Source organism: Notamacropus eugenii, chromosome 6 (assembly GCF_028372415.1).
Source record: "Notamacropus eugenii isolate mMacEug1 chromosome 6, mMacEug1.pri_v2, whole genome shotgun sequence".
Classification (NCBI taxonomy): Eukaryota; Metazoa; Chordata; class Mammalia; order Diprotodontia; family Macropodidae; genus Notamacropus; species Notamacropus eugenii.
The window spans coordinates 344,756,563-344,778,402 of NC_092877.1; the positions used below are offsets into that span (position 1 = coordinate 344,756,563).

At 38.5% G+C, this 21,840-nt stretch overlaps 1 pseudogene; it reads right to left on the reverse strand.

Moving 5' to 3' along the window:
• Positions 1 to 726: 726 nt before the first annotated feature.
• LOC140511715 (small ubiquitin-related modifier 2 pseudogene) lies at positions 727 to 1,220 on the reverse strand (annotated as a pseudogene).
• Positions 1,221 to 21,840: the final 20,620 nt, after the last annotated feature.

The window sequence follows — 21,840 nt, forward strand, 5'->3', positions numbered from 1 at the left end:
TTGTGGCTCTCCTTTCTTTAAACTGATATGGAGAACTCATTCATTCTTCTGGTTTCAGCTCTAACTTCTACATCTGTACATTACATTAGAATGGAGGCTCTTAACTCTTTTTGATCATGATTCCCTTTGGCAGTCTGCAGAAAGTTATGGACTCCTACTTAGGGTGTTTTTTACATATATCAAATGCATAGAACTACAAAGGACACAAATTACATCAAGATGCAGCTATTAAAATATTTCTGAAAAACATGTTTGTAGAATTCCTACAGAGGAACCTCTATTGTTTATTTCTTTCTTTCTTTTTTTTATTTTAAACAAGAAGTTTATTTAAACAACGAGATGTTTGACTTAAAGGGAAAACTATCTAGGATCAATTTCTTTATAGTAATTTATCCCTACTGAGAGACAGAGATTGCCCTACATGTAACAGCTACGTACAAAAAAGTTATAAAATCGTCCTTGGTTTTACAATGATAAAAGAAAAACATTGAAATTATCCAATCAAACAAGGTATGCAAGGATTTTTTTGTAGGTTTTTTTTGTTGTTGTTGTTAAACAGTGAGAGCAAAATAACTTACTGGAATATAAAGATAAAAGTTGAATGAGCATGCCACTAACGGAGAAAAGGGATAATTTCACAGAACCAGTTTGTTTTTTCCCTTCCCCATCTCCATTTGATGTTGATCAAAACATACCATCGGCCATTTAGTTAAAAAATATATATATACTGCATTATGCCTGTGCAGATGCACCAGTTACTTTATGTACAATAAAGGAATGGGGGAAGGGAATCAAAGAAGAGAGAAAACTATACTGCAGTAGTCAGGATGTGGATGAACCAAATCTTGGTTTTCTAATTGTGAATGTATTGTCTTCCTTGGGAGCACAGTTCTGGAGTACAGTTGTAGATTTTCTTTTTAGTAAGCGCCTCCTGTCTGCTGCTGGAATACATCAATTGTGTCTTCATCCTCCATTTCCAACTGTGCAGGTGTGTCTGTTTCATTGACTGGTTGCCCATCAAATCGGAATCTGATCTGCCTCATTGACAAACCCTGTCGTTCACAATAGGCTTTCATTAGTTTACTAAGTGGTGTGTGCCTCTTAATCTTAAATTGCACCACCGAACCATCTTGCCCTGCCACGTTCAAATTAATGTGGTCGTTGTTTTCAGTCTTGACTCCTTCCTTCGGCTTCTCGTCGGCCATGGCGAGTCCGGGGGTGTCCTCAGCCACCACTTCACAAAAGAGGCACCAGGACAGTCCGCTCCAAGGGAACGGGGGGGAGAAGCAGCAGCGGCAGGAGCAAGAGCAAGAGCAGGAGAAGGAGGAAAAGGATGGTGGTGATGGTGAGGAAGAGGAGGAGGAGAAGAAGGGGGAGGAGGTGGAGGAGGAGGAGAAGGAGGAGGAGGAGCTATTGTTTATTTCTTAAGGGATAGGGACTAGACTTATGATTTCATCACCACAGGGAAATCCCAGATTAGAAGATTCCCTGTACCAAAGCAGGTCAGTAACTTCTCTACAACTAAATTCTGAATTCACCTTAGAGAGTTGTTGACATCACTGAGAAGTAGCCAGACAGTCTTGAATTGACATCTTCCTCACTTTGAAGTCAGCTCTCAATCCACAATACCTTATTGCCTTTCTGCATTTCCATCTTGCTCTCCCATCATCTCCTCAAACTCAACTTGTCCAAAACTTTACCTGTCACCTCCTTCTACCTATTGAAAACATGATCTCCTTCTTAGTTTGTGCAACAATGGAAGTAGGGAAGCAATATGTTAGCTTTTCCCAAAGCTCAAAGCCTTGGAGTCAACTTTCATTCATCCTCCTCCTTCATTCCTTACTTTCACTGGATTATGGTTTTCCATAAGAAACGCCTCTTTGTGGTCCCCTTCTTATTCATTCCGACTGCTGTCACTCTGTTCTAAGTTCTATTCCCCTCCCACCTGGGAGTTTCAATGGTCTTCTAGTCAGTTTGCTAAGCTCCTATAATCACCTTCAGATTACTGTGAAACAGACCATATGTGTGCATGTTCTCCCCCTGAGAAGACATGTGGGTGTAAAAGAAATGGAATGAAGAAGCTTAGACTTGGAGCTATGACCTGTGAATCTGAAGCTTCTTAAGTGTCCTTGAGCATAACCTGGAGCCTCAATTTCCTCTTCTGTAAAATAGGGATGTTATTCAAAGTACTGAAGTAATATTATCTACCTCTCAGGGTTTCTGGGAAGAAAGTGATTTGTAAACTGCAAAGTAATACATAACAGGGATCTGCAATTGCCTGTGGAAAATAAATGCTGGCCTATTGTTATTGTAAGAGAGCAGTTGGCTTACCTTTTAAATAAGAACAAAAGATCTATAGAAGACTAAATGCAGAAGTGAATAAACTAATAAAGTTGGAGCTTGTTGTAGGGGTGTGCTAACTAGCTATTTTTTTCTACCATTACTGCATAGAATCAAGGGTACAGGGGACACATAGTGAAACATACGTAGAGACAAATAATAGTATAGAGAGATGGCGATAGAGATAGATGATAGATACATAGATAGACAGACAGATAGATAGATAGTAGAAGTGGATAGAGATAGAAAGACATAGTTAGGATTGATTGCTGTTCAGTTGTTTCAGTAATGCACTACTCTTTGTGACCCCATTTAGGGTTTTCTTGGTAAAGATATTAGAGTGGTTTGCCTTTTCCTTCTCCAGCTAATTTTGTACGTAAGGAACTGAGGAAAATGGGGTTAAGTGACTTGCCCACATTCACACAGCTACTAAGTGTCTGAGGCCAAAATTTGCACTTAGATCTTCCTAACTTCCTAACTTCCTAACTCCAAGCATTCTATCTAATGCACCACCCTAGGATAGCTAAGTGATCATTTAGAGAGAGATGATGATGATGATGGTTGAGATAAAGACGTAGAGAGAGATGTATAGAGATAGATTAGACAGATGACAGTTTAGCTAGAAGAAATAGATGGATAAAGATGGATGACGGACAGATAAATAGAGATGGATAGAGGAGAGAGAGAGAGAGAGAGAGAGAGAGAGAGAGAGAGAGAGAGAGAGAGAGAGAGAGAGAGAGAGAGAGAGAGAGCGCGCATTTATTAGGTGCTTATTATGTGCTAAACACTAGTAATGCAAATATAAGCAAGCAAAACAATTTCCGCCCTGAAGTAGCTTACAGTCTAATAAAAACAAAAGTGACAATAAAAGCTCAAACAAAAATTAATGCTTAGAACATGAATGACCCTGTGTTTGGGGATATATTAAAACATGTGCATGAAAACAGCAAGAATATATACTGTGTATGCCTAGCAGTTAGAATCCTAATCAGGGCCCAGGCAGGAAAGAGGTTTTCTATTGTTAACTAAGGGATATTTGCCTTCCTTCCTCTCTGTTTCCTTTCTCTAAAGATGTAATGTAGGAACTAAGTCCTCTTTTTACTTATAAAAACTGAAGCTCTGGTTAGGAAAATTTACATTGAAAATAATGGTGAAAGATGCCAGGTCTTTATGCGGTTCTGGAAGTTTTATTTCTGGATGTGTTTGTATTCCAAACATATGTCAGGAGGTATCAGTCACCAGTCTTACCTCCCATTCAGAGGAAAGCAAAGAGTGAATTACACCATCCTCCAGCCCACCATGGCAATGAGACAGGGGAACTAGGCAGGCATGCCCTCTTGTAATACACTTAGCATAGTACCTGGCACACAGTAGGCATTATATAAATATTAGCTATTATTATAAATAACTCTCATATTAGTAACCAATAGTTTTCTGACTGATAAAATGTTATCAATTTAATTCTTTGTGATGTCATTTGATGTTTATTACACCCAATGCCTTCCAACTCTTTCAAAGAGAGTTCTCTTGACAAGTACTCTTTATGTGTTTTGAATGTGCCTAGTTATTTACATGTTCTCTCCCCTTTTAGTTCCTTTAGAGCAGGGATTGTTTTTGTCTTTCATAGTACGTCCTGGCATGCAATAAGTGTTTAATAAATGCTTGCAGAATGGGGCTTCTGGGTAGTCTATAAACATCTGGTCTTTTTCATTTGTCCCTCAAAAGCTCTACTTTCCAATGCATTTTCCACCAACCTCTCCTATGTCCACATTTGCCACTAAAGTTAGCAAGTTTTAAAGTGTATCATAATTTTTCTTGGAGGGTCTTTGTAAACTCTGCCTATCTCTCCCACCTCTTCAGCAGGTGTTAGCACATGAGCTACACTGGTCTTTATAGGGGTCTTTTTGCAAATGCTACTCATGAACCCTGCAATGCAAAATGGTCAAGTGTCTTATACAGTGATATGTCTAGTTGCCTTGGGAGCCATGATAAGGCTAATTCCACTAAATTTTCTTTCTTAATTTTCCTCCCAAGGAGAGTCAGTGAGGCTTCTTTCCATTTTACTATCACTTACAACCTCTAGGGTCTTTGATAGCCAGAAAGTCACTGTTGACAAGATTCAATTTATCTAGTAACAGATCAGATTTGATTTGGAGTCTGACGACCTGAATTCCAGACCTCAGTTTCCCCATCTATGCATGAGGAGATTGGTCTAGATGAACTCTAAATTTTCTTTCAGTTGTAGGATCTTCATTGTAGTAAGAGAGAGACTCAGCCTGTGATTTCACTGGGATAGGGAATTTCCAAGTGTGGAAATGCTCTCTACCAATACAGACTGGCAACTTGTAATCTTAGAGAGCTGCCTAAACACTGAACAGTTCATTGACTTGCTTGGGCTTACAAGCCAGTGTGTGTTAGAGGCAGAATTTGATCTATATCTCCTTGGTTCAATAGCCTCTTACAGTTGACAAAGCTCTTTGCATACTTTTGAGCTTCCCAATATTCCTGAAAGGAGATACTACAGGTATTAGTATTCCCATCTTACAGCTATGAAAACTGAAATTTAAAGACATTTTACCTTGCACATCATTTCTTAAAGGAAATGACTCAGAACGACTTTGGGAAAGTCACTTAATTTGAGCATACTTTGGTTGGAGAACAGATGATAGCACAAGTAATCCCAGAGGGAAGAAAAGATTAATTAATATTAGTTTACTATTCAAATGGAAACCAGCCTGATGCGTTATTGGGCTAGAAAGCTTGGAAGAGCTAAGTTCAAGTCCTTTCTCTGACACATCCTGGCAGTGTGACGCTGGGAGAGTCACAACTTCTCTGGACTTTAAACAGCTGGATGGTTTTAAGCAGATGCTACAGGGTCATTGGTCAGGTGTTCTCAGAGGGGATTTGTGTTTGACTACAGGTTGGAGTGGGTGACTTCTCAGATGCCCTTCTAACTTTGAAATTTTGTAATTCTGTGACTGAGTCAGGTGGGACTGGGGTTCAGAGCCCATCTTTAATGCTTCCTGATTGTGTGGCCCTGAGCATGTCATTCTGAGGAGTTCTGTGGGCCTTGTCTTCTCATCAGTAAACAGGCAATAATAATCATTCCTTGTAGCTACTGACTCTCGAGGTAGATATGAGGCTCAAATGAGATCATTTGTACATGCCAGAAATTGTTATGATGATGAGAGGTCATTCGGGCGTGAATTGCACCAGATAATTACTAAGGTCCCTTCCAACTCTAAGATGTGGTGCTCCTATAACTAGCATTGTTGGGCAGAAGTTGCAGAGAGTGATTTTGGCTCAACATAAGAATAATCTTCCAATTAGAGTAATCCCAAGGCAGAATTGGCTGTCAGAAAATAGTGCCATTTTCTGAGTGCTCAAAGACCTCCCTTCACTGAGCAGAAGCTAGGTGATCCACATATAAAAATATGTATAGCTATTCTTTTGGTGGTGGCCAAGAATTGGACATTGAAGGGATACCCATCAATTGGTGAATGACTTAACAAGTTGTGATATGTGAATACTATTGTTCCATAAGAAATGATGAGCAGGCAAACTTCAGAAAGACCTGAAAAGACTTACATGAACTGATCCTGAGTGCAGTAAACAGAACCAGAAGAATGTCGTACACAGTAATAACCACATTGTGTGATGACCAACTTTGATAGAATTAGCTCTTCTCAGCAATGCAATGATCTAAGACAATTCCTAAAGACGCATGATGGAAAATGCTATCCACATCCAGCAAAAGCATTATGGAGTCTGAATCCACATTGAAGCATACTATTTTCCCTCTCTTTTTTTCTTTCTCATGTGTTTTCCTGTTTGTTCTAATTCTTCTTTCACAACATGACTAAGGTAGAAATATGGAAAAAGAAGAAAGAGAAGAAGAAGGAGAAGAAGAAGAAGAAGAAGAAGAAGAAGAAGAAGGAGGAGGAGGAGAAGGAGGAGGAGGAGGAGGAGGAGGAGGAGGAGGAGGAGGAGGAGGAGGAGGAGAAGAAACTAGGTGCCCACTGTTGTAGTGAGGATTTGGATGAGGAGTTGGTTTTGAGTAGATCAGGGGGTTCTTAGCCTCTATTATGACATGGAGCCTTGTGATAGGTTGGAGAAGCCCATGGATCTTTTCTCAGAATAGCACTTTCAAATTAATTGAAAGAAATGCTAAATTTCAGCTAGAGGTCATAAAAAATAAAGATTTTTTTCCATCCAAGTACATACAGAACCCCTAAAATCTATCCACAGATCCCATAGGGGCCTGTGGACCTGAGGTTAAGAACCCCTGGACTAAATGAACTTTAAGATCCCTTCCTGCTCTAAGATTTACCAATTCTATGAAGAAGGCTTCTTTTGTCTCAGTTTCTTCATTTGTAAAACCAGGTTAATGATGGAGTAGGTGGTATATATGTTTCTCTTAAGGCTGCCTTCTCAGTCTATGTTCAGGTTGAAGCACTTGCCCAGAGTGCAGGGACAGTTGATGCATTTGAGAATAGTCAGTTTCAACGCTGCACATCAGATTCCGCCAATGATGCATATGATTGGTCTGCACCCGGGACAATGCCCAACATCAGAACTTGGTTGGTAGGGAACTAGAATATGGCTGTGCCCTTCATTGTACATAACCATAAAATCAACCTTCTTTTTCATTTAGATTGTCATTTTTGGCAAGTGCAGCCATGAATATGTCCATAATTGAGCTAACTAGCCTGGCATTGGTACAATTTAGTCATTAAGATGCCTACTCCCTCCACATGCTGACCCACTATTTTTCATTCTGACATGTTTTGTTATCTACATACATCCTGTGACTTTAGGATAAATGGTCATTCTCAGTGTTTTACAGCCCTTATTGGAGGACTGGTAATCACTTCTTTGCAAAGGAAACAATTATAAGGAGGACAGTGCTTCCAGGAACTGGGAAGCCTTAGTTTCTTAACAAGGTTCTCACAGTCAGGGATAGTGATTTACATTCTTAAACTAAGGTTACCATAATGTATTCACTTTAAAAAATAATTTAATTTTAGCGATATGTTACTTTTTCTATCACATTTATTTCCAAATATGTCCCCTTCCCAGCAAGCCATCTCTTGTAACAACAAAGATTGAAACTGAAAGAGGTGGAGGGGAAGAGTTCAGCAAAACTAGCCCACATGTCAACCAAGTCCGACCATATGGTATGTTCCACAGCCATAGTCTCCTACCCATCCAAAGAGAGGAGAGAGATGTAGTTTCTCAATTCTTCTCTGGAGCCAAGCTGGGGCATTATTATATTTTCAATATAATTACCATCCCCCAGATTTCTTCTCGTTGCTATTGTTCTTTCTATGAACATTGTTGTGATCATAATGATAAGCAGGAACATTTATGTAATACTTCAAGGTCTGCAAAGATATATAGATATACATGTATATTAGGACCATATATATTATAGGATCAAATTAGATTTTATATATATACATATACATATACATATACATACATATAATCTAATTTGATCCTCACACAAACTGTGTAATAGGTGTGCTATTATTATTCCAATTTTGCGTATGAGGAAACTGAACTTGAGAAATCAGTGATCTGTCCAGAACCTCATAGCAAACATCAGAGGCAGCATTAGAACTACAGCTATCCTGACTCCACATCCAGCACTCTAACCACTATATCTGCCTCAAATGTTGCAGTCAACGTATCTATTGTTCTCCTAGTTCTGCTTACTTCCTTCTGCATCAGTTCATAGAACTCTTACCATATTTCTCTGATTTCTTCATATTCATTTCTTATGGTGCAGTAATATTCCTTTGTATTCACATACCTTAATGGTGCGTCCTCCTTTAAAAGAGATCCCATTTAATACAAGGTAGTTATCACACAATACACAGGGGGAACAGCTGTTGAAATGGGATGCTCCACTAGAGATATCTTTTTATTTGACTTAGAACTATTAATAACCACTTATTAGGTCCTACTATTCAACCACTTCAGAATCCAACTAATTGCACTATTGCTTAGACTATATCTCTGCATCTTATACACAAAAATAACATGAAAAGCCTTATCACATGCTTTACCAAAAATTTGAATAAAGCATAGCTATAACATTTATCTGATCTAGTAGTTCAAGAGCCCTTTTAAAAGAAAAAGTTAGTCTCATATGATCTATTCTTGATGGAGCCTAGTTTTTTTTTAAATCATAACTTCCTTTTCTTGTTATTCATTAAATATTCTTTTCAGTAAACATCCTTTTAATCATTTGTTATAAAATCTTCCCAGGAGCTAAAGTCAAGTCCACTGAGCTTGCAGAATATACTCTTGTCCCTTTTCTGAAAACTAGGTCAATATTTGCCTTTCTTTAGTCCTGAGAGAACTCTCCCATCTTCCATGACCTTTCAACAATCACTAACAGTGGACCAGTAGTCATATCTGCCAGCTCTTTCAGCCATCTAGACTAGGGTCACTTGAATTCACTCAAGATAACCATGTACTCTCATACTAATTCCCTGATTGTCTTGAGTATCAACTATATTTCAGTTCTGTCCTTCCCAATACAAAGATCATTTTCCTTGACAGAGACAAGACAGAAGTGGATTTTGAACACAAGTCATCTGGTTCCAAAATCTAGTACTCTATCTATTGTACCAGCCTTTTTGTTTTGAGTAGCTTGCCTATGGCTAGGTTTTTTCCATTCTGTTATCCCTGGTTGTACTATGGAGTGCAGTCAGTAAAGGGTTTGTGTGGACTTTTTGTGTTACCCTGAGGGACTTGTGTGGTCCATGAGGTAAGAGCCACTATTTCTTTTGAGCCAAGGCAGAGGCTCCAACTAAAATAGCATCTGAGTGTGGTATAGTGGTGTAGAGCACTGGACTTGTATTCAAGAAAATCTGGGTTCAAATCCTGATTCTGATCATTTCTACCTATTTGATCCTAGTAATCTGTAAATGAGAGGGTTGGTCTAGAAAGCATCTAAGATGTTTTTGAGTTCGAGGTCTATGATCCCACCTGTCATCTGTAAACCCTTCCTATGTCCTGAAGATTATCTCTCAAAAATACAGATCTCATTTTTTCCAGTCCAGCTCGGTCCTTTCTGACCACTCATCATTGGGGAAGATGGGTTAATAAGGACTATCCTGGGGATGGAAAGAAGGCAGAACGCAATATAGGAGTACATGTTAGTGTCAGCACTGGTGAGAAAGCTGGGTGGGCAGAATTTACTAAATGAAATTAGAGGGTAAACCAGTGCCAATCTTTCAATTAAAAAGTGAGAGTAGCCTCATCACAGAAAGTTTTAAATCAGTTAAGCTATTTTAAGGAATGGTGATCATTGGATTCAATATTTTCATCCACTACCTATTTTTCAAAGTCATCAGCTTTTAAAAAAAAAAACAAAAAAACAAGGTAGTTTGGAAGGATTGTAATTGCATGCATCCAGTCTTCTCAGTTTTATGTTGTTATTGGGCAAGTAGGTGGTGCAGTGTCTAGAGTGCCAGGCCTTGAGTCAGAAAGAATCATCTTCCTGAATTCAAATCAGGCCTCAGACACTAGCTGTGTGATCCTGGAAAACTCATCTAACCCTGTTTAACTCAGTTTCTTCATCTGTAAAATGAGATGGAGAAGAAAACGGCAAATCAGTCCAGTATCTTTGCCAAGAAAACCCCAAATGAAGTCATGGAGAGTCGAACATGTTGGACAACAACAAACTCTCCTCATCTTCATCCTTTCTCCTATTTTGATATTAATTTCACCTTTTGCTTCCTAGCTGATTGATTGATTAACCAATCAATACTTGAATGGATTATTCTCATCTTAATTCTCTACCCTCCTCCCAGATTCTAACTTTTCTGTGCCTTTCCATCATGTGTAGACTTTGTCATAAAATTTTTTCAATTCTTTTTTTTCCAAAAAGGAGATAATATTTCACCCTCATTTAACCTTATCTCTATTCCCTTTAAAAGTAGAACTTTTAAAGTAGAACTTTTGCCATTCTTAATTTAACATTTTTCCCAACTGTTACATGCAGATGAATTAGATACAAAGCTGTCTTCCAAAAGTATTTGGAAATTACAAAACCAAGAATATTAGGATGTAACTCTCTTTAAAGTCCATCTTACTAGAATACAAAGTCTTAACAGAGAAATAGAAACTGGTTTCAACACAATGACCATAATTGTCAATATAAAATTGTAACATGCTACAGAACACTTTGTGGCTCTTCAAGAGTAATCAATAAACAAGCATTTAATAAATACCTACTATGTGCCAGGCACTGTGCTAAGTGCTGGGGATATGGAGAAAGGAAAAATATAGTCCCTGCTCTAAAGAATCTCATGATGTAATGAGTAGGGGGAATCTCCCTCCTTTGGAAAGACTCCTCCCTGCAGCCTCCAATTTGGACTGGTGAGCACTTGGCTGGAACCGCCATTTCTTTTTTTTTTTTTTTTTAGTTTTTATTTATTTATTTATTTATTTTTTATTTTGTAATGTTTAACAATCACTGCCATACAATTGTGATTTTATCCCCCCCACATACCCCCCACTCCCCCCTCCCTCCCCACGACTGCATACAATTCTGTATAGATTCTACATATACTTTCCTATTGAGTATATTTTTACTATAGTCATGCTATGTAGTCAGACTAAGATAAATGAAAGAAATCGTATAACAAATCAGAACACGATACACAAACACATACACATACACAAACATGATCTGCTACAATATGTGAGTGACTTCCATATTTCTTTCTCTGAGTGTGGCAGGCATTTTGCCTTGAGATCCTCCATTGGGATTTTTTTTTTTTTTTGTTAAGAAGTTCTTGTGTTATTACAAAAATCTAAGTCTACCAGAAAAAACTCTCACACACTGTGGTTGTTGCTGTGCATAAAGTTCTCCTGGTTCTGCTCCTTTCACTCAGCATCAGGTCATATAAGTCCTTCCAGGCCTCTCTGAAGTCTTCTTGTTCATCATTTCTTATGGCACAATAGTACTCCATTACATTCATATACCATAATTTATTCAGCCATTCCCCAATTGATGGACATCCCCTTGACTTCCAGTTTTTGGCAACTACATAGAGTGCTGCTATAAATATTTTTGTACATGTGGGACCCTTTCCCATTTTTATGATCTCTTGGGGATATAGTCCTAGTAGCAATATTGCTGGGTCAAAGGGTATGCACATTTTTGTAGCCCTTTGGGCATAGTGGAACCGCCATTTCTTGAGGGAGCCTTAGCCAGCCACTTCACTCCCAGCCCAACTCATTCTCTGGAATGTCTCTTTGCTCCACAAGTTACCTTCCCTTCCCATCTCTTTTCCCTCTCCTAGTTCTAGTTCTCCTTTGTGTTTTGTCTCTGTTAGAATACAAGCTCCTTAAGGGTGAGGACTATCTCCTTAGCTTATATGTGTATCCCCAGGTAAGCTCCCAGCACCTAAAGTTCTTAGTAAATACTCTGTCTGTCTATTGATTGATCTATTGATCTATGTCTGTCAGGATTCTAGGAGGCAGGTAGAGAGGAGGAATGCATTCCAAGCTCTAGGTACAGCCACTGCCACTGTTTCCATTTTATGGACAAGAAAACTTCTCTAAGGAGAAGTCAGACAACTTACTTGTAATCAACATTCTGGGGAATGCCAGATTTGGCCCTGGAACTCATCTCCTATTTCTGAGTAAAATATTCTTTCCCTTCTACTAGGTTGCTCTCTAGCCCCCCAAATGCTATGATTTTATGATTAAAGGATGTGCAAAATTCCCAGGCAAAACCCAATATTGTAGAATAGTTCAAGGGTTCTAGAAACTGAGATATGCTACTTATAAAGAAAGATTAGCACATCCACCCATGTTTTTTCTCTGGTGAAAGGACCTGAATATTTTTACACTTGTGCTGGGTGTGGCAAAGCATACCAATAATCCTTGCTACTGAAGAGGATGAGGTGGGTGGATCTCTTTAGCTCAGGAATTCTGAGCTGCTATGTATAAGCCATAGTGTTCTTATTAAGTCTGGCACCAATGCAGTGAGCCCCCCAGAGTGAGAGGTTAGGGCCACCTAAGAAGACATGAACCAACCCAGGGTGGAAATTGAGTAGGGTCAGAGGTCCTATGCAGATCAGCAGTGGAGTCAGACTGGCAAGGGGTTGTTGTCATTTTATCCTGAACAAGATGGATGGACCCAGTATTAAAGCTAGATAAATACATATGTTTGTGTGTGCACATATGTGTGTATTACACTTCTTTAAGTCTTTTCTTCACCATTTCTTTAGACAAGCTAATGCCGCCATTACATTCTCTCTCAATTTTTGTATTCTACACAATATAATCACACAATCCTTGCAGAGTATCTTTACCCAAGTGTGAGAGATAAGAAACTTGATGAGTTGGGTTCCTAGAAAGAAGAATTGACAGTAGAACCAAGTATTTGGAACTCAATAGCCCCCAAGAATTCTATAGTCTCATTCTTCATATTGTTAACCAGCAATCATCTGTATGTGCCAGGCACTGTGCTAGATGAAGTTAAAGTGGTTGTTATCTTGTGAATAACCTCAGCTTATAACTGGTTTTGCAGATGTCTCTGGCTAGTACAAATCTTGTTTTGACAATTACAGAGAAAGATTTAAAAAATGTTTTATTTTGTAGCGAAGTATTATGCTTTACACTAGAACCAACTTATAAGAAAAAGTATCCAGGAGATTTTGTTTGTGTTAACCCAACCATCAAGCAAATTTAAGACTGCCTTTGTCCTTAATCTTTTTGATAGATGTAGATCCAATCCTCAAAGGAAAGGGATCTAAGATTTATATCAGTACCACCCTTGCTCCCCACTCCATATGTCACCTAAGCCTAAGTCAGGAATTGCCTGTACCTGATCATTTATCACTGTAAGATGATGCATCTCCCAAGCTAGATATTTGCCCCTCCAAACCAAAACACCAATCATTCTTTAAGAGAGGATCTGTATAAGTAATTGTATTTATATCCTAACCCAGCCCCAACAAGTTACATCTAAGGCAAGTTCAGGAAGAGAAAAAAGTTATTTCCCTGTTTTTGAAATGGGGAAACAGAGAGGGTAACTTGACTTGCATTCAGGCCCAGAAAGGAATCAGATCAGAACTGAAACTGACTCCTGAGTCTGACCTCAGACTGCATGAACAAAGATGTTCATAGAATTTAGGACCAAAAAGGACTGTAGAGATCATCTACTCTAACTGTTGCATTTTATAGCTGAGGAAACAGAAAGAAAGAGACAGAGAGAGAGTGTTAGGGGGGGAAAGAGACAGAGATAGTGGAAGCAGCATTTGAACCCAGGTCTTCTGATCCATAAGATCCTAGCTAGAGCTGAAAGGAAACTTAAAGGTCATATATGACCTCCTCATTTGACAGATGAGGAAACTGAGAGAAAGTGATCTATCCAGGCTGCACCCTAACCCAGAATATACTCCCTCCTCTCCTCAGCCTCTTAGAATCTCAGATTGTATCACCTTTTCCATGAAGTTTTTCCTTATTCCTTCAGCTCCTAGTTCTTACTACCCTATCTCAATTATCTTACATTCATGTATTTTTTGAAATACGTACTTATACATGTACACCTTGTGTCCTTCTAGTAGAATGCACTGGGTTTTTTTCTCTATTTATATTCCCCAGTACCCAGTGCAGTAGGTGTTTAATAAATGTCTATTGATCAAGAGTGTCTTGCTTGCCTTCTCCATGAGCAGAGTGGGGAGGGATAGAAGAAGAGAATTTGGAACTCAAAATTCTTACAAACAAATTTTAAAAATTATTTTACATGTAATTGGGGAAAATAATATATCAAATAAATATTTATTTCAAATGCCTGTTGATTACTCAACAGCTCAAAGTCAAACAGATGGCAGAGCTGGAAGGTGAACCTGTCTTCTGACTCTAAATCCAGTAGTCTTTCCATTATACTATTTCTGGGTTTTTTTTCCCATCATACCACACTAGACTGAAATATCATGAGCTTCTGGTGACATTTCTTCCCCTATTTGAAAGCCAGTCCCCCAGATCCCAGTCTGTGAAGAACATACATTCTGTTGCTTTTAAGTTTTTCTTGGAGCATCAGCCTTTCCCCAAGTGAACACCCTTCTTTGGAAGTAACAACTCAAATGTCATCAAGGCACTAAAGCATACATTTAGTAAAGTGATGTTTTCAACGATGAGATATGGGCTGGGCTCTGATAGCAGCTTTAGAAAGACTCAGGGCCTGTGCTTCAGTATTTTCTCAAATAAATAACGCAGCAAAAAGCAAAACTTTGCCCTGTTCAAAAAGCTTATTTAGCATTCCCAAAGTGCCACTTACCTCCAATTCTGGGATTAAGAGTAAATGGCAGTTAACTGAGAACCCCACCATCAAGGTACCACCCTCATCCCATCCACAGAGTTATGGTCAAGAATGCAAAAAGGTTGTTTGTTTGTAAAGCACTGATTACTCCCTTTTACCCCCTCAATCTATCTCCTTGGCTCCATTTGCTTATAGCACTATATATGAGGCTCTAAATAAATAAGGACTGTGACCAATTCCAAGTAGGGAAGAAAAGGAATAGTGGAGAGAGAAGAAAAATCACTTGAACAGGCACCTCCTAATACTTATAAATTAACTGCATTTTGACTCAGAATTTCTGAGTACTCTTCCAATTCAGTCTATTATTTCTGAAGACTATGGAATCTTTCCAATCTGATCCTAAATGACTGAGGCTAGGGAGAAGAGGAGAGAGAGAAAAATTGGGCTACCACTGGGGCAGATAACTTAGAAATAGCATTTTTGAGCTGGGATGGACCTTAAAGATCAGCTATTTCAATTACCTCATTTTATAGTTGGGAAAACTGAGGTTCTGAGAAGTGGATACCAAGGGCACACAGCTAGCAAGATGGAAACCTTAGAACATCTGAAAATGTCAAGTTGCATTGAAGTGTTACTGTGCAGAGACAGTCAGGAGAATAGTTCTGATATCACAACTTTTTGAAATGTGGTAGGAGCTTGACAAGCTGTTGGGAAATTGAAAGAGTGGAAGAAGACAGAACTAAAGAAGAGGAAAGGTGACTTTGGTGGAAAACTAAGATTATACCTGGTATCTATGTTACTTAGAGCAAGTTGTTTAACTTTTTGGAGCCTCAGGTTCCTCATTTGTAAAATGGGAATGATGATCACACCTACCTCACAAGGTTGTTTGAAGGATCAGCTGAGGTTACATATTTAAAGTGCTTTGCAAACATCAGCTCACTGTATAAATGCTAGTTTATCATAATGACTAGCCAGATACTGCCAGGCTGAGGCCACAGGGGCAGGTGACCTTTGCTAATCCCTGTCCTTTAGTGCCCTGGGTTCTCAGGGAATTAGGCTCCTTAGTGCTTCAATTCCAATCCCACCTCAAATTTCTGAGAAGAACAATTCTATTTTTGGCTCTAGACTATGGATTCTCCCTAGAAAAAGAGAGAAAATAAAGAATACCAAATATAAACTTGAATCAGGTATTGAACATGTAATTTGATGCCCCTACCCTACAAAAAAACAGGAATGCTAAGCCATGAAGAGTTATCAAATGATTAGGAAAGAATCCAATAACTTATCACTCTTAGTACAGTCAGATGAAAGTATAAGTCAAATTTTCTTGGAATATTTACACAGTTTCTTTGTAAGAGCTGCTAATTAGTAGTTTCACATTTCACTCAAATGAATGTGGCTTGATCAATACCAAATGGGCTCTTTCTGATGGTCTTTCAAACTGTGGGCAACTCCTCTTTTTGGTGTATCTTTCTCTACTTTTGTTGCCACCTCATCTGCTCCAGTAGGTCCCACCTTGCTCCTGCCATACCTGAGAAGGGGAAGATATCAACTCTCTGGTAAGATTTCTCCAGGCTCCATACCAAAGAAAAGAAGACCCAGACAGGAGGCAGTTCAATCACAGGCATAGACTTGACCAAGAAGTCATGAATTCATAGCTTATAGCTAGTTACAGGTAGCCCAGGCCCCCTCCAGAAAGTCTTCCTTGTACTTTCAAGCTGGGGATAGGTCATTCCATTAATATGTCCATAGAGTTCTGGTTTAGGAGCCTGCTAAAAGATTTTTCGTCACTTAGTATGAACCCAAGTCATCCCTATAGATAGGAAATAATCAGAGGATACATGTGCCGACTCTAATGGGTTGGGAAGAGAGAAAGGAGATGGAAAAGACCTTTCCATCATCTGTGCCCAAAAGCAGGCCCATCCTATGCTTCTATGCACCTGACTGGAATATTGATCAATAAACATTTATTAAGGCTTACTATGTGCAAGATACTGTACTATCAACCAGAGAGTAAGAGGTGGACATTGAGACATTAAACTACCTGATATTATTATTGAGGGATAGGGATGGGAATGGAACCTGTGATTTCATTGGTATAGAGAACTCCCAGGTGAGGAAATTCTCTCTACCAATTCAGGCCAGTACCTCATCTACAACACAGGTTCTAAAAGAATTTTCTAGAGCACTGAGGTTAAGTGACACCCAGAGGCACACAGCTAGCATTTGTCAGAGGTAGGATTTGAACTCTGATCTTCCTGGCCTAAAGGCTAGTTCTTTAGGCACTACAGTACATTACCTCTTTATCATCCTCATCCTCATCATTATTAATTTGTGAAGTGGTGTAGGGGATGATGGGTTGGATGGGAGAAGGAAATTGGGTCTCAAAGTCTTCTGCATATCACAAAGTTCTTTTAATGATCCCAACTTCGCCAAGAAATGAAGGTCTATCTTTTTAACATGAGTTTTCTACTAGGGTATATGCCTTTGAGACAAAATACACAACAGTCTTTGAAGAACTGAAAATGAAATTACGCAGAGAGCAGTGCAGAGGCCACAGTGGGTGTGAACAGGCTACAACATGACAAATGAGGAACTATGATAGTAAGTAACAGACTCCTTGAAAATTAAAATGGACCAAACAAAACGGAATGGTTCCATAACAATAAACGTTAACATAAAATCAAAAGATTTTAAAAATAGAAAAAGCATGGTATTTCATAACAAAAACAACAAACCTTGAAAACAGATCAAGGAGATGAAATTTAAGAATCACTAGACTTGATCACCTAAAAACCATGATCACCCACTGGAATATCTGAAAGAACCTAAACATCGTATTTCAAGAAATCGTAAAGGATAACTGCTCAGCTGTATTAGAACCAGAAAATAGAAAGAGTTCAATAGTTACCTCCTGAAAGAACCTCAAAATGAAGATTCCTAGGAATGTCAGAGCCAAAATCCAGAACTTCTGGGTCAAAGAAAAAAAATAATTCAAGGAAATGTATGATAGAAAAAGGATATGAGTTGGTCATGTAGCAAGTGGCACCCTCTGTTCTTGAGTGGCATCCTCAAAATGTTAGGGGAAGGCGAGGAATCCATTGGGTGGAAGCTTTGTGGTGAGCCAAAAGCAAGACGTAAACAAGACTCACACAGGATGCACAGGTATGGATAGGTTGCATTTTGCATCACTAGAAAGAACATTGAAATTGATGAGATCACTTATCCATTGGCTTATTTGAGTAAGTGATGATATATTGTTTTTGTTACTATCCTTGGTGAAAATCCTTTTTCCCATACAGTAATCTTGTTCTCATTTATCTATAAGTTCCTTGAAGGCAAGAATTATCTTTATTTTTGCTTGTAGTTTTTCCAGGGCTTGGCATAGTATCTAACACATGGCAAGTATTTAATAAATGTTTATTTCTTTGATTTGACTCAGGATTATATCACAGAAGATTATGATGATAAAGGACAATTTAGCTTCTTTGAACATCCCAGTTTAATGCATTAATGGATTATTTTTTAACTCAACCCCAAACCATATACAATTAATACTGTTCACTGCTCATTAGTTGGGAAATTCATAAAGAAGATGACACTCATTAAATAATAATTGGTTACTCTGAGATCACAAAACTGGGTCCAATATTATGCCAGTCCTGTCAGGTTGAACCCTATGCTTATTAACTGTCCATAGATTTTTGTCTGGAACATTACTCCAGATAATTGATCAAGTGATGGCACTACTTACCTTTTCAGATATGCATTTATATTCAGGTTTGGTCCCTAAATACAGTGACCCAGCAAAGCTATGTGAGACAAAGGGACATGTTACTTTGTTAACAGACTTCCTCAGAAACTTGGAAATGGGTACCTCTTTGACCAAGTGGCCATTCAAGTCAAAAAGCTATTGACATGTAAAGCTCTTGGGTTTCTTTTTTGCCCCAAATGGGGTAATTAGAATAATAACTAACATCTATAGAATGCTCTAAGGTTTGCAGAAGGCTTTACAAATATTATCTCATTTTATTCTTGTAACATCCATAGGAGGTAGGTATTAGACACATTTTACAGATGAGGATGTTGAGGCAGAAAGATTAAATAAATGACTTGTCTAGGATCACACAGGTAAGCACCTGAGGTCACATGTGAATTCAGGTCTTACTGATTCCAGATCCATTTTTCTGTCTAGTGCATGACTGTAACAACAAGAACCTACACAGAAATGTGCATACACAGGAGAGTCTATTGTATGGGTTCTTATCTAGATCTCCTTTTTTAAAAGGAAAGCAACTTTTGAGGGGTCAACAATCTATTTTAATCAAGCACATATATCACTCACTTAGTTCAGGGGGAAAAGTCAGCACCCTGAACTTCAGGGAAAATACAAAACAGAATTTACAAGAAGAAATTACAAACAGAAAGACCAACAGACAGGGCTTCCAATTGTCTGATCATAGACAATACATGTATCGTTACCAGAACGAGAAGCACCAACATGTGGATTTTCAAAGCCAGAGGGATCCTCAGTGGCTACCCAGAGTCTCATCTGGCACACCGAGTTTTTTCCAAAAAATAAGCCCCACAGTAAAACCTCACCTCACAGTATATATACACTTTTCAGAGCCAGAGGGCAAGGACCTTAGGTGTTATCTAACTCACCCCCTTTGTTCTATGTAAAAGTAAAATGAGCCTCAGATTGTGAAGTGGCTTGCCTATGCATAATCAGTAAGTTGCAGAGCCAAGATCTGACCCTCTTTGTCTTCTGATTCCATATCCAGGGCTTTCTTCCCCATGGCATCATTATACTATGCTGGAGTGATGCAAAAGTATCAGGAGTGTAAATTCCTGGAAAGAGCACATATGGAGAATTATATATTGGAAGGGGAGGAAATTACATATAGGGTATGTAATAGTCTCCAGAAGGAAGATGCTGGTTGGGAATGGGACTGGCCTCTGCAATTCTATTGAAATCAAATATGAAGTGTTTCAGTATACAACTGCTAATTTCCCTAACTTCTTATGAGAAAAAGAAGCACAACAATGCAATAAACCAAAGGAAAGAATTTGATTTTGAAATTTAGAAGGAAAAAACCCTCCTAGGTAATTTTATTTTTAGAGCTGCTACTGCATCTACCAAACAAGAAGGAAAGAAAACCACTCCCTGGCTGTCAAGATTTTTTTCCCCTCTCTTCTCAGTTCTGAGTCAATATAAATTTGACTCACTGTCACCAAAGAAGAGGAAGAGTCCTCCTTGCAAAGGTTTGAATAATTGTTTCAGTGATCCATCTCTAAAGAAAATACATTTCTCTTGGTTTCAGTGAACATAAATGTAATCTAATTCTATCTTTGATAGTAAATAAAGCAACATTTCAGGCAAAAAAACATGAACTAGCACATAAATTTTTAAAGCAAATTTTGTATTCTTTTTTTGAAAAAAACAAAGCACTACAGTCTTGCCACTGAGGAGAATGACTAATGTGAAATGGGTGGAAGTTGCAAAGAGGCAGATGTAGGCTTAATGTTAAGGAAAAACTTCTTAACAATGAGAGCTATCTAAAGGTGGAATAGGGTGAAACCAGAAAAAAAGGGGTTGCGGGGTTTGGAAGGGACATCCTCCCTCACTGAAGGATTTTGTGCAAAGTCTGGATACCTTTTGTTGGATAGGTTAAAGAGAAAGATCCTTTTCATGAACAGGTGACACGTCCATTGAGATGTCTTACAATTCTGAAATTCTCTGATTTTGTGGAAATCCAGAGAAGTGACATGATTTCAATGATTAACTCACTGAAACTCTCAAAAAGTAAGCTGGAGTAAGTCTATATTCATAATCACAGTGGTGTGCCATCCAGAAAATGTGGAAGTGGTGCCATTTTAATTTAAAATCCTTAAATCAAGAAACCATAAAAAAGTACATCACACAGACTAACAGGGACAACAGCAAATACTAGCTGATGCTAAAGCCAAACTGGAAAAGGACAGCATCTAGCTATTTAGAGTTAGAGGGAAGGGTGTGGAAGATATTTATATTTAAAAGGGATAGCAAGTTGTACATAATAGATTTGCAGTTTCATGTACAATTGTCTTTTTATTGTACTATGTTATGGAAATGTTTGTTTTATTCTAACAATTAAAAATAAAATAAATTTTAAAAAGAAAGGAAGAAAGAAGGAAGGAAGGAAAGAAGGAAGGAAGGAAGGAAGGAAGGAAGGAAGGAAGGAAGGAAGGAAGGAAGGAAGGAAGGAAGGAAGGAAGGAAGGAAGAGACTGAAAGAGAAAGTTTAGGGACTTAGCCTGGAAATTGGTATTGCCAGAATGAAAATCATGAGATGAAAATGGAATCTAATGGGATGGTAAAGAGGTCTTGGTGTTAGATTAGACACAATATTCCATGCATACCAAAAGAGACTGTTTTGAGCGATTAACGAAAGTTAACATTCTGATCTCTACCAACCTTGCTTTGACTTAGTAAAGACATCCTTAAGAAGCTGCTGAAGGAGTTGCTGCTGAATGCACAGTAAGTGTATAAGTATCAAAGAGGCTCTTACTGTGAGAGAAGCTGAGAGACATAGATATTCCAAGTGCTTCCAAGTGCTTATTACTAAGTGTTCCAGGTTGATACATTCTTTTGGCTCTTGGGGAAACTGGAAAGTAGTTCCGTTTAAACAACCATTATTGTACTACTCCACTGGTTTCCCTTGAGATGGAGTTCAAAAACTCAGGCTGAATTGGAGAACACTTGAACATAGGTGAAGAGGGAGCAGAGGTCAGTGCTGCCAGGAATGCATTTGAGAACAAAAGGTAACTCGTGCCTGTGAGCCAACTCTCCCTTCTGTTCTCTAGGCAGTGGAATTTTTTTAAAAAAGTTTTATTGGTGTTTGGTTTTGCATCTCTTTTCTTTTCCATTAAATACAGTAAAGCAAAACGAACAGACATATTGACCGTGTGAGATAGCGTGTACCTAACTTTGCTTCTGTAGTCCACCAGTCTCCTACTGAAGAGACAGAGAGAGGTAGGTTTCATCATCTCCACTAGGGATCTAAGACAGATCATTGTACTGATGTGAGTTGTGATATTTTGGGGCTTGTTTTCCTTTGCATTTTTGTGGTTATCCTGTGTATTATTTCTCTTTGTTCCACTGAAGTAAAGAATTCTCAAGAGAGCAAGTTAATTGTAATCACTGAGATCAATCATCAAGTATTTATT